This window comes from Pteropus medius, unplaced genomic scaffold, assembly GCF_902729225.1.
Source record: "Pteropus medius unplaced genomic scaffold, Ma_sr-lr_union100, whole genome shotgun sequence".
Lineage (NCBI taxonomy): Eukaryota > Metazoa > Chordata > Mammalia > Chiroptera > Pteropodidae > Pteropus > Pteropus medius.
Genome location: NW_024354886.1, coordinates 204,907 through 225,507, shown reverse-complemented (window position 1 = coordinate 225,507; position 20,601 = coordinate 204,907).

Below are 20,601 nucleotides of genomic sequence, written 5' to 3'. Positions count from 1 at the left end.
GGTACTGTTTATTATTAGAATTGCCTAGAGGGCTGGTATTTGCTTTTCTTGCTATTTTTGACATGGGTCAGGGGCAGTGAGAAACATTGTCTCCTAAGAGGGTTTTTCCAAAATGTGATCGTGCATTTTTTACAGGAGGAATTCTATTATGTTAGCTTACATAGTTCCACCTCATTTAGAATATGAAGTGATATTCTCTCTCAATCTTTCTCTAAAGAGTTTAGAGGAAAGAAGTTTATAATATGAGCAGACTAGAGATAGACTTTTATGTTCTTGCTGACATATAAAAATTATTTTATTATCTTTTTGAAAATATTACAATATAATCTAAACATTCTCTTTGATATATTTTTCTATTTAGTGTAATTCAAAGAAGTTGTTCCATCTCTTTACTATTTGTAATTCTGCCCTTTCATATTTCAATTAGCATCTAGAGTAGTAACAATAATAACTTGAAGACATTTTTAAGTACTTAAATTCTTTTTGAAATAAAACAGTTATTTTCTTCTTTTTTTATTCCTGGCGTGTTTATTAGTACCACACATTTCTCTGTGACTCTGTTCATTTTTCTTCATTCTTTTTTCTGTCTGTTCTTCAGATTACCTAACTCTTTTGATTTATCTTCTATTTTGCTTATTCTTTCTTTTGCCAATTCATATCTCATGTTGAAGCCATCTAGTGAATGTTTCATTTCAGTTATCATACTTTTCAACTAAAGAATGTCTCATTTGGTTCTTTTTAAAAATAATTTTATCTCTTTATTAATTATTTTCAATATCATGAGATGTCATCATACCTTCTTTCAATTCTTTAGAGTGGTCTCTTTCAGTTCTTTAAATGTATTTATAATGGCTACTTCTAAGGCTTTGCTAACTGCAAAAATCGGGGCCACTTTAAAAACAGTTTCTATTGTCTTTTTTGCTCTGTGTATTGTCAGTTTTCTGGTTTTGTTTTGTTTTTTGTTTTTTGCATATCTTAGAATATTTCACAGATTGCTGATACTTCCACTCCTGATTTATATTGTTTTTTGATTTGCTTAGTGACTTGGCTGAACTAACTTTGTGAAGGCATTTTCCCCTTGAGTGTGACCATGTGACCTCTGATATTTCTGCTCAGATATTTTTTTATGTTTTAATCTTTTAACCTGGCTACATAAGGGTTGCCCATGGATCAGTATAGGCCATTTATTATTAAAGTATTAAAAATCTAATCTTTATTATTGGGTATGTTTGTGACTTGGAGACTATAATCAAAGGTAACAGGGTTTCTGTTTTTGCCACATGTTTAGCCAGTTATGAGCAGCTTTGATTTTCCCTCTGTGATCACACATGAGAAGGCATAGCCTTGGCCATACACACAATCTCCCAGGCTGCCAGGGATGGATACAATCTTATTTTAAGCCTGGTTTCCTAGGAGTTATCTCTATGTATTAGTTTGCTCGGACTGCTATAACAAATTGCCATAGACTGGGTGGCTTACCAATAGAAACTTGTTTTCTCACAATTCTGGAGGCTAGAAGCCCCAGGTCAAGGTCCTACAGGGTCAGTTGCTGGGGAAGGCTCATTCCCTGGCTTGCAAAGGAGCTTCCTGCTCACTGTGTCCTCACATAGCAGAGAAGGAGAGAAAGAGAGAGAGAGAGGGAAAGAGGGGGAATGGGAAAGGGGGAAATGAGGAGAGGGAGAGAAGAAGAAGAAGAGAGAGAACTCTCTGGTGTCTCTTATAAGGACACTAATGCTTTTGGATCAGGGCCCCACGCTATGACCTCACTTCACTTTAGTCACCTCCATAAAGACCCTATCTCCAAATATAATCACATTGTGGGGCTGGAGCTTCAACAGATGAAGCTTAGAAGGATGCAAATTCAGTTCATAATACCCTATGTCAGAGTAGCTTATTGTTCAGCCAGTTGTTGTTCATAAGTTTGCTTATGTCCATAGCACTGTTGAGACTTCTGTTCTTTGTTGATTGATCTCTATGATTTGGGAAAGCTTTAAATTCTTCCCCACATCCTGCTCTGACTGCTTCTACCCTATGAGTAAGGGCTGGTTGGAGCAAGGGTGCCCTGGTCCTATCAGCTATATTTGCTTGAAATAGAATTTCTTCAACTTGGCTAGGGGTGGGATGAGAAGTTCTCATAAGCTACCTGCTCCTCTCTCCTTTCTTTATCCAGTTAGAAACCAAATCACGGAGTAGGATGTGAGGGAAGAGAATGAAATCATCTTCTTGGCTGCACTTTTCTATATTAGATCCTAGAGCAGTTTCCATAAGATGTAGCTTGGCATGAACAGAAGGCAGGGGAGTTGGAGAAGGTGGATTGTGGCCCAAATGCCACTGATTCTTGATGGTCTGACTGAAATTTAGATGATTTACTTGAACAAATGTTTCTACATTTGCTGTATGCCCTTAGGACAATTTCCAGATACTTTAGATTATTGCTTTTCATATTTTTTTCTAGTTAAATTATTTAGTAGAGAGCTTCTTTTGCATTCCTCACTCCATTCTAGAAATTGCTTCTATTTATAGATTTTTTTTAAGGAAGTTAGACAAACATTTTAATTTAGAAATGAAATTTACCTCAGAGTGACTTATTCAGGGTTACAAAGTTAATTGAAGACAAAGGCAGCACTAGATACCTCAATTTGAGAGTGTCACATCCAAAACATTCCCCACTCTTCAGACCTGTACAAATTGAATCTTCCTTGCAGCTTACTTCATTCTCAGAATTACCCTGATTTGGCTAGTGGTTGCTTGCTCAAGCTGGCTCCTATATTCTTTTAATATGTCACCATCACTGTCAGAGTATCTTTTTACTTTTCAGCACACACACATAAAAAAGATGTTTTATATTCATATTCTTCCTAGTAATTTCAGGCATTTCTCTTAGGCATTTATCTTAGGAGTCCTGATTTCTTTCTAGAGCAGTTTTAAGATTATTAAATATAATCTCTAATTGCTGGAATCTATAATGGAATTTTCTTTTCTTTCCTTCTTATTAAAATATTTTGGTAAAGTTATTTCCTACAGTCTACTCCAAAATTTTTTGAATCAGATTAGGCTCAGATAAATTTAACTGAGCTTGACTTCAGATTATTTTCCTATTTAGCTTAGACTTGTCATCATGCATTTCAACCAAGGCCACACTAAAATAACCCATTAGCTTGTATCATTTCTGTGATGCCAATTTCCAGACCTATAACAATATAATCTACTTTCTTCAAGGATGAAGTTATTAACTTTAAGAAGAGGAAAGTAGAAGCTAAAGCTTAAAAAATGTTTTTTTTTTATTTCATGAAAAAAAATCAAAGTATGTTCTACAACTGTGGAAATTCAACCTATAATTATAAATACACACACACACACACACACACACACACACACACACACATATGTTTCAGCTTTGCGAAAAATGATACATATATCATGTCATAAAATCAGAAACTATGAAAACATAAAATAGATTTGAAAGAGAGAATGTGTCTTTATGGTTTCTAAATGTATCATAAACATGAAAAGATGAAGGTCTTTAATGGTCAAATTATTAAAATAAAGAAGTAAACAATATAAAATATTTTTGTATTTTATATAGTTTTGACTTTGAAACTTGTTTCAAGAAATGAAATTATATTGTGATGCCCTTCAAGGCTCTTTATGGTTCTTCTGTCAAACTACTATTGAAAACTCATTTATTTTACATTTGATTCATTACCGAATTTTATTTTAGTGTTTTGCCCTCATGTTTGGGGTGGTCATTTCAGATAAATGGCTTTTTCCTCCCCATGAAACATTTTTCTTCATGTTGAAATGGCTGCTATTTTTGTATTTGCTTTGGGAGTTAAAATTAGTAAGTAGATTTTATTTCACAAAAAGATATTAGTAAATATCTTTTTGTGAAATAACTTTAATGTTTGTTCTCAATTACATTTAAGGATATTTTATTTCTTGAACATGAAGCTCTAATGACAATTGCCATAATTATATTCTCTGCTTTCTGAGATTCTTTATTATAAAATTCTACTCTATCAGGTTTTAATACATTATTTTCTTCTTTTGCTATCACATTGCCAAAGACATAGTCATTGACTTTTTTAAAAATATGAAAACTAATAAAAACACTTTAAAAATAACCTTTCCAGATGCAGAAGCAGATAGAAATATAGCCACAATTTATCAAATCTTATAATAACTAAATTTAGAAGATGAATCTCAATATTTTAGCTAAAATTTTTCTTCCACTTGATATTACTTCATTTGTTCATAATTTTAAAGGCTAAAATAAAAAGAATTTGTGTTTTAGAATCCCCAGGACATAAACTCTATATTTAAATACTTGATGTGTGATAGTGGAAAATCACTTAGCATGCTTGATCCTTTTACAACTAAAAAATAGGATGATGATATGTATTCTTCAGAATTTTAATAATTAGATTATTATGGTAATATAATACATATGAAGTACATTGCATATCTTTGTACATTTAAGTAATTATTAATAAGTATCCATCGTATGCTGATAGTTCTTTATATAGCATTTGTTTTTTTATATTTACTTTTGTAACAAAATTTACCTGTTATAAAAATATTTCTGCATGTTGTTCTAGCTCTTAATTTTGAACATCACAAGGTAATACCGGTTTAAAATAAACCTCACATGCTCTTAAAGAAATGAAAAGTCACATTAAAAAAGTACATAATCTTAACTACATTTTAAAACATAGCACTTTCAGTTACTCTCTATTTTGTATATCTTTTTTAAGGTTCCTTGGGTGATATGTGCTTTCTAAAACAGTGCTCAGATAGCTGTCAAAACTAAAGTATGCAAAGGAAAGGTCAGACTTCAACAGATAATTCCTGTTTCCATGGAAACTGACTTGATTTAGGAAAGAGCTGTATGTATAAATAATAATGGATTCTAAAACTTCATTGCCTTCCTTAGATAGATATAGTAATCTTACCTGAGAAAGGGCTAGTTCATAGATAACACTTAAATGAGAATTTCAAATATTAGCACTAATTTATGTCTTTAGTTAGCATCTATACATATTCCTCCAAATAAAAAGCCCCCAGTAAAAAGAATCATATTTTCATTGAGGCAAATTACATAACTATCACTTTTTTCCTTCCTTTACTTTTCTTTCTTTCTTTTTTTTTTTTTTTTTTTAACCTGTGGTAACACCTTTATTATCTTCTGCTTCCTGAAAAAGTAAACAAAAATCTGTCTGATTTAATTTTATATACCCTTTGGATGTTTCTTTGTTTTGTTGTTAAGATAATCTATGTTAGGGATGTTAGTCCTCTATGTATTTTAGATGATAACATAAGGAAATATCAATTACACTAAAGCCACATAGAGCCAAGACCAAGCCATTCTAATGGAATCAATCATGAATTAGACAGTATTTGGAGATACATTATTTTAGAGACCTATGTATTTGATAAAAGAGCCATTAGTTGCAACCACGGTAGAATTGGATGGGGCTATTTTCCACATAAAATGATTAATATCTGGAGTAGATTATTCATGTCTGTATTTGACTATTTCTATGATAATATTTCAATTATTAGACCAACATTAATACCAAGCTCCTTGGAAAAAGTTATGGGTGGAAATGCTAATAACTCTATAATGACTTTTTCTGCCTCTCGCTTTCTTTTTCAAATCTTTTTTCCTATTTTTCCCTTATTTTCTTTCCTTCTTCCTTAAATTTGACAAATTATTTTTAGAATTTTATGACAAATATAATTAATGAGAGAAGTTCATAAAGATATCATAAAAAAAACTATTCAGGAATTTTCAAGTACATGGAATGTCACTTTACATGGTGTCAAGACAAATTTTGCTTTATCTTCCCAAGTACCCATTAAAATACCTTGAATGAATCTTAACAGATGAGTTAAAAATAACTTCGAAAATATAAAATTCTGTCAATCATTTTTAAGAGTCTAAGAAGAATGTCTACTAAAAATAGTTGACTTTAAGCTCAAATGCAAATCAGAATTATTTGTTTTATAAGTGGAAATAGTTTAGAGCAAACCTTATAAAGTGGAGTGAGAACAAATTCTTCCCCATGTCTAACCCTTCTTTCAGAGTCCAGTGTTGTACAAAGTAGAAACAAAAGAATAATTTCCTATCTTATTCCTTTGTTCCAGTCTTATTAGAAATTTATTTAGTTTTGATTGATGGTTCTCTGAGATGTGGCCTCTTATAGAATTGCTCAGTGACTTGCCCAAAGACATCAGTGAACAGTAAGGCCTCCATTAGAACCCTGTGCTCCCTCACAGTCCAAAACTTTTTATATGTACAGTCGAAGGAATTAATTATACTAAAACTTTTGAATACCAAAAGCTGAATTTGATCTAAAGAATCAATTACAATAAACTGATTCTTTAGCTGGGAAAAGAAGGTTAGGAAGAGGAATGTTGTATTTGAATAGTGGTCTTTAGGTTGATATAGGGGCGATATTCAAGATAACCATCTTTCTTAGAAACTCTTCTGAAAGTGAAACAAAGAGGCTGAGCTTCTTGTGGACATTTAAGTTTGGGGTAGGATATTTTCCTAAAGGTCTTTGAAAAGACAGTATATTAGCTGTTTGGAATTAATAATCAAGTCTTCAACACTTAATGTTATAAAGAATAAATGAAGTAAATGGCATACTTTCTTGTGTTTTTGTAAAAATTAACAATATACCTGGAGAAATAAAATAAACATATTTGAAATTTTTTAAAAAGAGAGATCTAGCCTGTTATAACAATTACCCCTTTTTGGTAACTACATATTGTAAATCCTTGCAGCAGAAGTGATACTGAATTAGAGAGGCACAAAACCAGAGGACCGCTTAGTATGTATATTACAGTAGTATTCTAAATGATAGATGACAAGCCCTTGACAAGAGAGTAGAGGGGGATAAAAAAATGAATATGAGAGATGTTAAGGTAGAACTTTATACTCTCTTCTTTGCATGACCAACCCCTACTCATTCTTTAAGATGTAGCTCAAAATGTAAACCTCTGATGAATTTGAATGAACAACTGCTCTCTTTTCCATGCTTTTAAAACACTTGTTCAAATTGCCAGTATATCACTTATCAGAATGTGGAGTTAGATCCTATCACATTCAACTCTGTAGATTTAGTGTTTGCTCTTGTGCCTGTCAAAAAATCATTATTTCATACAGGTTTGCCAAATTGAATTGCATCTTTCAGTTCTTTTTCCCACTAAATCCAGTATTTGGGATTTAAAAATGAAATCTGTAAAGATTAAAGAAATTTGGGTTAGTTACAGTCTGACTTAACAATAGTCTTACAAATAGAAAAGATCTGTTATCAGAGAAGTCCATGCCTAGGTGCTTTCTATGCCTACCAAGGTCACAACAAAATAGCTTTAAGTGATAAATTATAGCTTTAGACACTGATGACGTGAATTAAAAACAAACAAACAAACAAACAAACAAACAAAAAACGTTCAACCATGTTTTGGGCATTTTCTAAAAAATACATAATGTTGTATTCTCATCTGTGGGCTCTATATACTGTATTAAAAGTATGCAAAAACAATGTGGTGTCTTCTTTTACAAACTAACCTTGAAAATTTTTTAGAAGTCTTCACGCTTCTTGGTTTAGTATTCTGCAACATAGCTACTCAAATTGTGATTGGTTTTTATCACTACTATTGTTTTATCACTGTAAGTATTACAGGAATAATATGTATTATGTGTGCTGTAACTTGATGTGGAGACATGTGTGTTGCTTAGCATTATTAAACTGTCAACTATACCTACAACTTTAGATTGTAAGACAGCCTTAACTGAGCATGAAAGGGGATATGTTATCTAAAACATCATGCCTAAAATGATGCTTTTCACTTCAACTTCTTGTACTTGAAATTTTTACTTTAAATTACAATTTGTACTTGAAAAAGCATAATAAACCAAATTTTCTTTTTGTAGAGAAAACAATAACAAAAATTTAGTGTTAGCATTAAAGTTCATAAAAGAACCCATAAAAATCAATCAGTTTTGGTGTTTATAATGTGTTAGAGGCATATTCAGTCTCACTTAAAATCGAATTTAGATTTACTATTCCATTTTAGAATCCATAGAAATAATCGCTATTGTTATTATAAATAAAAATCACTGTTTTCTTTGCTAATTTAAACATAAATTTAAACAAATTTTATCTTTTTGAAATAATCATACTATCTTAATAATATTCCCACTTATTCTAGAAGCTTCCGAAAATCATTCCAAATGTAGTAAGATATATAGACGCATTCCATCAAAATTCTGTACATATAAATAGGCTACTTTACTGTTAACTCATTTACAGAGAGAGCATATAATCCATTTAGGACCATCAGTCAAACCTTTATCATTGTACTGTAGTTCAAGGTGAGTGTATATGAGCAACAATTTCTATAATTCCTTTCCTGTTGCCAGGATATCATGTGCAAGATACAAAAGGAGAGACTCTAACCAGAGACATCTTCAAGAACTCATCAGTTATGGAGATTAGCACAATAGTATCCCAAACTGAAATTGTTAGTTATCAGGGAAAAGGATGACGTTGAGAAAGGAGAAAAGATAATATGAGAAATGTTCACGCAGAAAGAAAACAGATAGTATTTTGAAAATGAAAATAATTTTTCCAATTATTTTACTTTTAATTTTTTTTTCCAGGAAGGAATCTATTAGTATTACAGAAAGAGAGAGAGAGAGAGAGAGAGAGAGAGAGAGAGAGAGAGAGAGAGAGATCTCATTTACTCCTGTCAATTACATATACAGAACCCACTATTTTCTCCTTTTCCTTTTCTACTTAAAAATCTATCTTGGGACACATTTTACATATCCTCTCCAATATTTAAACAACTAGGAAGTTGTCTCTAGTTCATATGCAAAAAAAAAACAAACCTAAACACAGATCTGACAATTACAAATAACTCTAAAGGGATCATAGATAGAAATATAAAATACGACACTTGAAACTTCTGAAAGAAAACATAGGAGAAAATCTATTAACCTTGAGTTTAGTGATGAGTCTGTAGAGACAGGTATGGTCCATGAAAGAAAACATTGATAACTTGGACTTTATTAAAATCAAAAACTCCTGCTCTCTGAAAGACACTATTAAGATCATCAAAAGACAAACCAGAGACTTGGAAAAATATTTGGAGCACATATCATATAAAGGACTTTAAAAATGGGTAAAAATCTCAACAGACACTTCACCAAACAAGCTCCACAAATGGCAAATAGGTATATAAAAAGATGTTCAACATCATTTCTCATTAAGAAATTGCAAATTAAAAAAATAAGAGAGATATCACTACATACCATTAAAATGAAAAAAAAAAAAAGACAATACCAATTGTTAAGAGGATGCAGAGGAACAAGAACTTTTACTCCTTGCTAGTGCAAATGCAAATTGATATAACCACTTAGAAAATATTCAATTTATTAAAAAGCTAATATAGTCCTAACATATGATCTAACAATACCTCTCAGATATTTAGCCTACAGATTTGAAAACATGTCCAGATAACACCCAGATGTAAAAATTTATAGCAGCTTTATTGATAATTATAAAAAGGTCAGAGCAACAAAATATTCTTCAATAAGTGAAGAGATAAACTATGGCACATGCATATTATGAAATATTATCCAGCAATAAAAGGAAATGAGCTATGAAGCCACAAAAAGACATAGAAAGACTTTAAATGCATATTGTTATGTAAAAGAAGCCAGTTTGTAAAAGCTATGTACTCTAGGATTCCAATTATATGACATACTGGGAATGGCAAAAGTATGGACATGATAAAAAGATCAGTGGTTGTCAGGACTTCAGAGAACTATTCTGAAGCTATTCTTTATGATACTATGCTACTGGACACTGACACCATGCAATTGTCAAAACCCATAGAACTTTACAACATGAAGAGTGAACTTTAGTGTATACAAATTTTAAAAATCATTTTGGATGGTAGAAGATCCTAGGATAGAATGCAGAATGTTATAAAACAATTGACCTATATAGTAAATTTACGAAAACATCTCACTGAAAGGAATGAGAAAAGGACGCTGGCCAAAGTAACTTTGAAATTAAGTAGAAATGTAAAACGGAAGGCAAAAGAAACTTTACACTATTACTGTACTCTATGGGTTAAGAATTCTGATACTGTTCTACACATATACTGCAACTGAAAAGTTACATAAATGGATATTGGTTTGTGGGAACCAGGCTTCTCACCGTTGTAGCAGGAGATCACATAAATTAAGGGAGGAAGTGAGCATAATCCATGTGGTGGTAATGGATTATAGTTGGAGATGTCATGTCAATTCACAATTAGCTTAATATAGACATACATGGTTATATATAGAAATTTTTATAAATATCTGTATATACACAAATTTATACACATCCATATTTCCATTGTCCATCAACTGAGAGGGCCTAGACATAAAAGCAGACCTATAGCAATGAGCACACATAACACTCAAATTTTAGTTTCTAATACTATTCTTCAGTAATAGAAACCAGAGGTCTTTAGAGAAGATCTGATTCTATGATGACAGAAGGAAATAAAGATAATTCTGGAGGATCTTGTATTGCCAGAAAGCAATGAAGCACTTAAAAAAGAGGAAGGAAGGAAGGAAAGGAAGGAAAGGAAGGAAAGGAAAAAAGGAAGGAAAAGGGAAGGAAAAAAGGAAGGAAAAAAGGAAGGAAAAGGGAAAGAAAAAAAGGAAGGAAGGAAGGAAAGAAGGAAGGAAGGAAGGAAGGAAGGAAGGAAGGAAGGAAGGAAGGAAGGAAGGAAGGAAGGAAGGAAGGAAGGAAGGAAGGAAAAAGGAAGGACCACAAAGAATGATGGGTGGGTATGTCAGAGTCAAAGACACAAAGATACCAACATAAAAAGCTCTAAATAACCAAGACTAAGACAATTTGAGCAAAATATAAATAAATTAGTATTGTTTGTAAGTTATATAAATGTCTAACCATTATCCTGTATGCCCAAAACTAATGTAATATTGAATGTCCACTATACTTAAAAAAATAAATAAATAGATTAGTATTAGATTATAGCCCAAAGTCTAAAATGCATATCCACAAATTCTTACTGATACAGTGAGTGAAAAAATAAGTAAAGTGGGAAAAATAGACAAATCTCTGTACAAAAGAAATATAGATAATTTATGTAGATTCTCATCCCTCGAGGAATATAATTTCCCACTACTTAACTTGGGCTGGGTATAGTGAATTCTTTCCAAAAAGTACAATATAGAAAGAGGGGGAAGAATAACTTTACACTGGAGAGATATGGCAACCACAAGGTATTTATGAGTATTAGTAAGTCATATTGGTAGTATGTGCCTTAATATGACATAATGAAAATGCCACAATATCTTTGTGGTTTTCCTCCCACAGTGCATGAATAAAAGCACCAGAAAAATCACAATTTATGGATAATTTACAAAATATCTCACCAGTGATAAAACAATCACTCTTCAAAATTTTATAGGTTATCAAAAGCAAGGAAAGTCTGAAAAACTCAGTCAAGAGGAGCTTAAAGAGACATGACTATAAATGTAATATAGTATCTGGGACTGGATCTGGTATGAAAAAGGACATTAGGTGAAAACTAAGAAAATCTCAATAAAATATGGACTAATAATGTGAAATATTAATAATAGAGGAAACTGGGGCGGGGGGTATATGAGAAATATGTATACTATCCCAGCAAAAAGAGACAGTCTGGTATGAGACATCAGAGCATGAGCAAGTTTAGGAGGGCATCCCTACAAATGTGATCTGTTGTGGAGTGTCAGAGCAAAGTGAGGTGACGAGAGGGGAATGATCAAAATCACATAAAGATATGGGAGCCAATTGCTTACTATATTAAAATAAGTTACTCATATAGAAAGGAACAAAACCTGAATGAACTTTGAAGTGCTTGTCTACTTAGCTAGTTAGCTATCTGTATATGAATATGTGCTTGTCCTGTAAACATGTTCCCTAGGTCTGTCTGCTGTGAGGACCTTGGAACATGAGCACATCTGGTACCTATTGGCTGCATGGAAAAGTGGTTGATTCTAGATTTGGGGCAGGATAATTACACATGAAGTCTAGAATACCTTGTGCTGGAAAGGAAGGATCTCAAGGTAACTTGGGAACATGAGAAAAGGACATAGAAGTCAGCTTGAACAGGAACCACCAGGAAATCAGGACAATTGGAGTATAAAAATACATAATAATAGTAATGAATTATAGCCTATTGAATGAAATAAGAATCCAGAGTCCATACCGATATGAAACTTGTTTCATAAGGACAGTTAAAATACATAGTTTGAAAATACCTCCCACAAAATACTTATTAATTTAAAAAGGAGAAAACAAGAAAATTTTACAGTGGAAAAACCTGTGAGATATCTATTCAAGTGGCCAAAGTAAATATCGTGAGAAATAGAACAAATCAAAATTGTGCTCCACTTGATAGATGCAATGAGACCATAGCACTACTTCTCTGATATTTCTGACAAGGGTGTATAACCCGAATCTAACTATAAGGAATCATAGGACAAGCCTTTTAAACTGAAGAAGACTAAAGAATTTACAACTCAATGTAACGTGTACTTCTAAACTAGATTATTTTCCTATAAAACACATTTTCAGACAATTGGCAAAACTTTAATAGCTTCTGAGGATTAGATGTTAGTAATGTATCTAATGTTACATTTTGGATTTTGATGAGTATATTGTCCTTATTGCAGAAATACACATTAGAGCATTTCTGGTTGCTTAGATTTCAGGGTAACAACTTGTTCTTAAAAAACAATTTGTACTGTACACTCAAAGAAAAATTTAGTCTCACAAACAAAATTTTAAACAAAAGCAAATCAAAACAATGCACTTAATAGGATTTCATTTTGTGATAGTTCAAAAACAGATGAAACTAAGTTACATTTTCCAAGGAACATACATGGTGATAAAATTCAAAAAAAAAAAAAAGTTTCATAGGCGTTAAGATAATTGTTACTCTCTAAGAAAGGGGGCTCACAAAAAGATTTTTGGGTAGGAATTATGTATTTCTTCACCTGGAGCATCAATATATGGGTTATATTTTAAATTATTTCATGATTTATACTTATTAGTTTCATTACATTTTTGTGCAATTTTTTTTTTTAATAAAAAAGACATCGTAGAACATCAGAGAACGATTAGTTCATACCATTGGTCTAAACTTAGAGTGGAGAATGCCTTACTATCATATTTAATCTATCAATTTCCTGAACCACAAGTGTGTTACATCAGAAAAAAAAAAAATCTACCAGTTATATAAGATATGTTTTTAACATCAAAGATGTTAATATGTGAAAAAGTGTGTTGTACTCTTGATCACTGCTATACAACACTGAATGTTTCATTACTTTATAGTTCCTTATTTGAACTTGAGTCAAATGAGTTGGAACCTTTTACAAAAGTAATTCGAATACTTTGAACTAAAGACTTTTACTCTAACAAATATATTCTAAGTTAATGTTTGTTATCCAAGTAAATTTAACAAAGTGAAATACTCAGCTAGTTTCTGAATGGGAAATAAGTACAACAGTCATCCTAAGACAGAGCTGAACTTCTGGAGAGAGTTTCTCTGAATAATTTTGGATAGGTATATATAGATTTTAATAAAACAAGTCCTTATATGTAAAATGTCATGGAAAATTACTTTTCAGTCAGTTTTCTAATATTCAGACCTATTTCCTTTATTCCTTTTCTTCCTTTCCTCACTGAAGTGCTCTTTGAAAATATACAAATACTGCCTCCCTTTGGGGTACTTCAAATTGAAATTAATTATGCAAATTATCTCATGGAGGTTGACCTAATTAAATTTAATTAGCTGGTCTTGTTAATTCTAATCATCATCCTCTGGGAGATTTTACCTTTTGGGTAAACTAGGTAGAGAATCTAAATGCTTTCTTACTCTAACATCTGGACATTAATCATATCACATGTACTTGTTCAGATGAAGTGTGTATAGTCATTTAGCAATTGATATTCCTTTTATCTATTGATTTTGTTAAAATGTGTGTTTCTGGAGGAAATTTACTGAAATAAATGTCAAAGTTTTAATTAGTAATAGAATCCTTTCATTTAGATCATAGTCACAAAAAATGTAAAATCATGATATACAATGTGACTAATACTCTAACTGCCTAACAGAATTTTTTACATGCTTATTAATTTTCAAATTATTCCTAGAATGTTATTCTGTACATTATCGAGTCATTCTTAACTTTTGTGGTACTTTCAGTCTCTGTTTTTCTTCCTCTTTGTTCTCTCACTGTTCCATTTCATGGGACATCATTTCCTCAGCTAAGCACAGTTAATTACTACTTCTGAGGATTCTGCCCTGGTTTCGCTGTTCTTTCTTTAATGTTCTCCCAGGAGGAATTCAGATGACTTCAATGACTACATATAGAATGGAAAATGCTTATATCTTTATTTCTAGTCTTGAACTTTACTTTGCACTTCAGACATATACCCAATAACCTGCTCAATATATCAACATTGTCATCAGAAACACATCTAACAGTGTATTCATCTCTACTTACTCTCATTGCCATGCTTAGATCCTAATAATTTCTCACCTGGACTATTTTCAGCAATGTTAATGTCTCTATTCTTAACCCCCTACAGCTCCTAGTATTTATCTGGTTTACTCAATTAGAACATGTAAACTTGTTTTTGTCACTTTCTCCCCTTTAGCACCCCAAAATCACTCTCCGTCACCTATAAAGTAGAGCCTAAGCAACACAGAAAGAGTCTCTGAGACTTGATTCTGGTCTAGCCCCCATCTCCTAGCAGAACTCTATTTGAAATGTATTCTTTAATGATAGCAGGACTTTTATACTTCCTGGCATAGACATTATAGTTTTGAACTTCTCTGAGTTTGTGTATACAGCCCTTTATGCCTCACGTACTCTTAATTTTTTAACAGTTTTTATATGCAGATAACATCATATGCCAAGAATTTAAAAAATGGTTTAAACAATACAGATATATATAGAGAGAGAAATAAAAACTTTCCTGAGCTTTTCTTCTGTCTTCCCTTGGGACTGTTCATGGAAACAGAAGAGTATAAGAGGCCCCAGCCAATATGGCAGATTGTGCTTTCTGGTTCTGAGGTGTTTCTGGGCAGATGTGGTAATTCCTGACCATAGAGAGAAAAAATATCTGCCCTGACCCTGTAGAGGGAAGTAAATTAGAACCAACTCCATCCAGCATTTTTGGTATTGCCATGGCTAGCCTTTGGCTGGAATGAATATCCTTACAGTAATGCTGTCGTTATATTGTTTCCTACACCTGATCTAAATCAGAGATTCATAAGCACTGCCATTTTGATGCCTGCGAGTTTTCTTTAGCAGTTAAATCTAACTGCTAAATAATCAATTTATTTAACAATTCTTGTGGAAAAAATCTGAGTATTTTCTGAACCTACAAAGTGATCCTTGAACTTTATCGCTGGTAGTATATGGTTCCTCTGTCTTTCTGAATAGAGCTAACACAAAGATATTACTTAGTTATGATATAAAACATCAGCTAACGTTATCAAAAATGATAAATAGTTTTTATTCACTCTGGACCTTTAATTTCAAAGAACACAGAGAAACATGCTATATATTTTTGTTTTTGCAAGGGGTTTTCAAAATCAAAATTAACAACTGAAAGAAACATGCAAAAGTTTTTTATTAATTATGTCAAAACCAATGAAAATATTTTTCTAAAAAGGTAACAAATGTTGATGCAATTATAGAAACAACCCCTTATGATTCAGTTATTACTTACGTTCTCTGAAATCCAGTGACCAAAAATGATTAATTTATCATTGGCTATAAGTCTTTCCCACGAAAAATTCTTTTGCTAGCCTAAAGTAAGAGCCCTAATATTAAAATACTTTATATATAATCATTAGAAATATTTTTAAAAATCATGCTGACTTCTGTATTCAGGTAGGATAAAATAGTTTACAGTGGATAACACCTCTGCTGAGAACAACTTGAAAAGCCAAATAAATATTTTAAAAAAACATATACAAATATATCCATATACATGAAGAAAACATATATTTATACACACATACATATAGGTAGAGATATGAGGAAGAGACTATCTACAGAAAGTAAAATTCTAGAGACTTTCATAATTGATCTGAATTTCTTCTGTTGTCCCTGGGTACATTTATTAATTCTATGCATTACCTAGAAGCTGAAATGCTTGAATAGGCCCAAACAGAAGGCTACTACTGAAGAGAGAGAAAACCCAATGGGGCTTTTGATAGTTGTATGGGGCTGGATGAGGGAAAAAAGAAAACAAACAAAAAACCATCTGTGCTGCCTAATATTGCCTAGAAAAGACACATTTTAAAGATAAGGATACAAAAATATTGAAAATAAAGGGATGAAAGTAGATCTACTAATAAAATCAAGGCAAAGAAAACAAATATGGGAATAACAACTAATGTTGGAAAAGGCAAGTGTCAGGTAAGGAAGATCTGCTGGAGATGAAGAATAATTTTGCATGATGGCAAATGAGTCACTCACTGAAGAAAGACAGTGTAACAATTCTAAACATGCTTGTATTCAATGACATAGTTTCAAAATACATAAAAATCAGAACTAAAAGGAAAAATAAGCAAATTCATTATCAAAGTAGAAAACATTAACAAACTTCACTAAATACCTGATAACGATAAGCACACAAAAACTAAATTATCAATCTTCTATGACATAAATGCTTAGAAGATCTAACAAACATATTAACAAATTGCTGTATATACTGTTCCTCAAAACTCACATTATTTTTACTAACTTAAGGATCATTTACCAAAATTGACCATATAGTGACACATGAAAAAAACCTTAACAAATTTTAAAATATTGAAATAATTTAGATTATGTTTTCTGACCAGAGTAGAATTAAGTTAAAAATTAATAACAAAATAACTATATTGTCCCCCATGGTACTTAATTATATCAACAGCTGAGAAGATATGTCTACACTTTATGCATGAGTTTAATGGATTGATTATCAAAGTTAATATGGAAGTATGATCACCTGTTCCAAGTTCCATTTTCTTAGATTATTTATAATTATCTCTGCTATTGTTCGTATTAAAGTAAACATTTCACATAGATTGTAGTGTTTGTAGACCTTAAAGGAATATGTTTTGACAATAATGAATCAATTTTTATACCAATTGATTTAGAAGCTTTTAAAAATATATTTTATTTTAGTTTTAATAGGTTCTCTCACTGAGGGCAGTGATGTTGAATATTTCAATGAATGATATTATTCTCTATGATTGTGCAGTCGATAGTATAAGTTGCAATTACAAACTGGCAGCCTGCAGACCAAATTCTCTCTTAGATGGGTCTTATCTGGCCTTCATCTTGTTCCATTGTATTTTAAATACAACTTTTAAAAATAGAGATTTGAAATTAAAAAATCATTCATGGCGACTTTGAGCATGTACTACCAATGGCAACAGCCAGCCAGAGCCGAGTCGGGCAACTTTTTGCTAAAATAAGCTTAAAAAGTATGTTAAATAACATAATAGTAATCACACCTACTAGTTAAAGGCATTTACTTGTCAGTGGCATCATTGCCTCATTGCATCATTTGATGGCAGAGGGCATTGGCTTTCCTGTTTGCACTATACCATTCACACGATACACATATTTTCATTGTTCCTCTTCACTCATTTATATGTACTTACTAGCCCCACTAGAGCTGTTTTTAACTCCTAGTATAAATAATTTAAACAATAACAACATGCAAAATATATGCTCTACTCCTGACCATAAAACATTTTCATTGGACAAGCAGTAGGAGATTTTGGTTTTAATCCCACATCTGTTCTTTATTTATTGTCTAACAGTTGTCAAACCATTAAAGTTCCATTGACCTCAGAAGTCTCTTCTATGACATGAGGGAATTATTTTTATGTCTCTTTTACTTTTAAGAATCTTTGAGCCCCTGATTAATATTTTTTAAATAATAAATTAAGCCTCAATTTACAGCAATTCTTAAAACTTTAACAGATAAATACTACCTTCTTTAGAAACTGTCAGCACATCAAAATGATACTGCAGAAGTCTACATACAGAGTAACTATTCATATATTTACACCCTCTATGAGCAGGGTCAGATTTATTTTATTAACCTCAGTTTGCCATGCTAAGAATCCTTTAGTAAGGATTAAAAGTGAGTGTCTCATGAAAGATTGAAATAGCTCTCATCTTTGCTGCTAAGTATCAAATGTTATTGTTCATAGTCGGGTTATGAGTTTGGGCAGGGTTCTCTAATTCTCTGCAAAATATATGGAAGTTCACAGAGGGTGGGGGGCAGCTTAGTCACTTTAAGGCGGGGTACATGGATAACACAGAAGCCACTCATCTGAGGGATCCTCAAGCAGAAGGGCCAAAAGTTCATAAAATTAAATTCCCAAAATATTCTTTAATCCATCTGGATCTCATTTTTTTTCCAAGAAAGGCCTGGTTTGACACTACATTTGTTGTTTGGCTCTGTGTCCACTTTACCCTGCCAAATTATGATACCACTTGATTTCTTTTCCTGATTCTCATATGGCTTGCTTCAGTTCTTTTACTTTGGTTAAGTGCGATTCCCCAGGAATGTTGTAGAGACCATTCGTTGCTGTTGCTGTCGTTCAACACCCCACATGTGAACATTCTTTGTATTTTAAACATCTTTCTACGACTGTATGATTTGAGATAGAAGGTAGGTCTCTATTTTCTACTACAGAAGCTTAAGATTCCAAATCTCTCCCACATGTGGGCACTTCTCTGTACTTCTTGGTGTCCAGAATGTAGGAATGTAGACTAAACATTAAAATTAGGGGTCCAATCTAGAAATTTGAATCTCAAAGGAGCAATACAGAAATGTAAGAATAAAGGGATTATGTTTTCAGAGTCAGCCTTTATTGGTGGTATTCACGATAACATTATAACGATATTTTTTCTGGGATATAATAATGGCTCTGTTTGATGCCCAGCCACCTGGCTTTTTTTCAGTTTCTGAACCAGGTTCTCAAGCTTTTCCACAGATTCTCTGATCTATTAAATCCCTTCCAACATATTTTTGCTTTTTAAATTTATTCAGAATCTCTTTTCTTTGCTTGCAACCAAGGACCTTGATTTCAAAGACATCTCTGCAGATTAATGAGATTTGGCCTGACTTCTAAACACCACACACATCTGAACTTTTCTTAGCCCTGACCAAGTGAATTCAAGCTCTTCTGCATGTGTATTCCCTAAAGAACTAACTGTGTCAGAAGTTACATCTGAAGCCCTAACAGCTGATGCAAGAAAAATTAGTATTACCATATTGATTAGCTTTTACTGCATAACAGACAACCACAACATCTCAGAGGCATACATCAGAAGGTATTTGTCTCTCATGCATCTGTGGATTGGTTAGGACTTAGCTAATTTAGCCTGTCTGGCTCTACTTCAAACTCTGGGTCCAACTGGCTTTTGCAATTCTCTCTGGGTTGGGATCTAGTCTGCTTCACATTTATTCATTCTGGGCCTAGGCTGTTGAGCTTCCAGGGAAAGTTCTTATAGCATTAACAGAGGCACAACACATGATGAATTTTAAGGCCTGGGCTAGAACTGCACATTATTCCTTCTGATCTTTTTTTTATTATCATTCCTTCTGACTTTGTTACACTCCCAAAACAAGTCACATGGCAGACTCCAAATCAAGGGAATGGGGAGTATACGCCATCATTAGCAAAAGGAACTGTGAAAATAACTGAAAGGAATGGATATAGGGAGTAGAGAGAATTAGGACCAATAAACCAATCTACTATAATTATCCGAGGTACATACCAGTCTGAAGGTACAAAGATTTAGCCAAACAAAGCAGAACAGGCAACTAACAATTGATACCCAGGATAAGGTCATAGGAAGAGATGTACGCTGAAACCACAAACCTAAACATAAATGTAAGATTGGAACAAAATTATTATAGAACTGGTGTTATAGTAAGAGCCCTAAGCAATTAAAGAAGCAGCAGTGGGGATCTTTTTCTGGGATAAATGGACCAGCATAGAGCCCTTGAACTGGTTGTGAATACTAGGGAAAGACTGCCTTTGGTAATACAAAGTTAACATAAACACCATCTCCTAGATTTAGTGAGTTAACAGAAACAGTGTTTACGCATATTCCAAAAAAGTCATATATCTTTACAATAATGAAATATTTAATAGTCAGCTACATTATCATGGTTTCCAGATAAAATGTGACCTGAAGACCCTCTTATATTTCAGATGAAGTATAAAATAAATTTTTAATTTTATATTATTTGCTATAAAATAAAATTCTTCATAATCGAATCTTAGAAGGGAAAAAAGTACTTCACACAGAAATATATAAGGCACATGGACTAACTTCAATGTGGCAAATATAGACAGCATCCTACAAATGTATGATTTATATTTAATGTCCATAGCAGAGTATGGGAAGCTAAAAGTCAGTAAAGATAAACCTATCTTGTTCCTTTGTAACTACATTTATTGGAATTTCTTCAAAAACTGTTA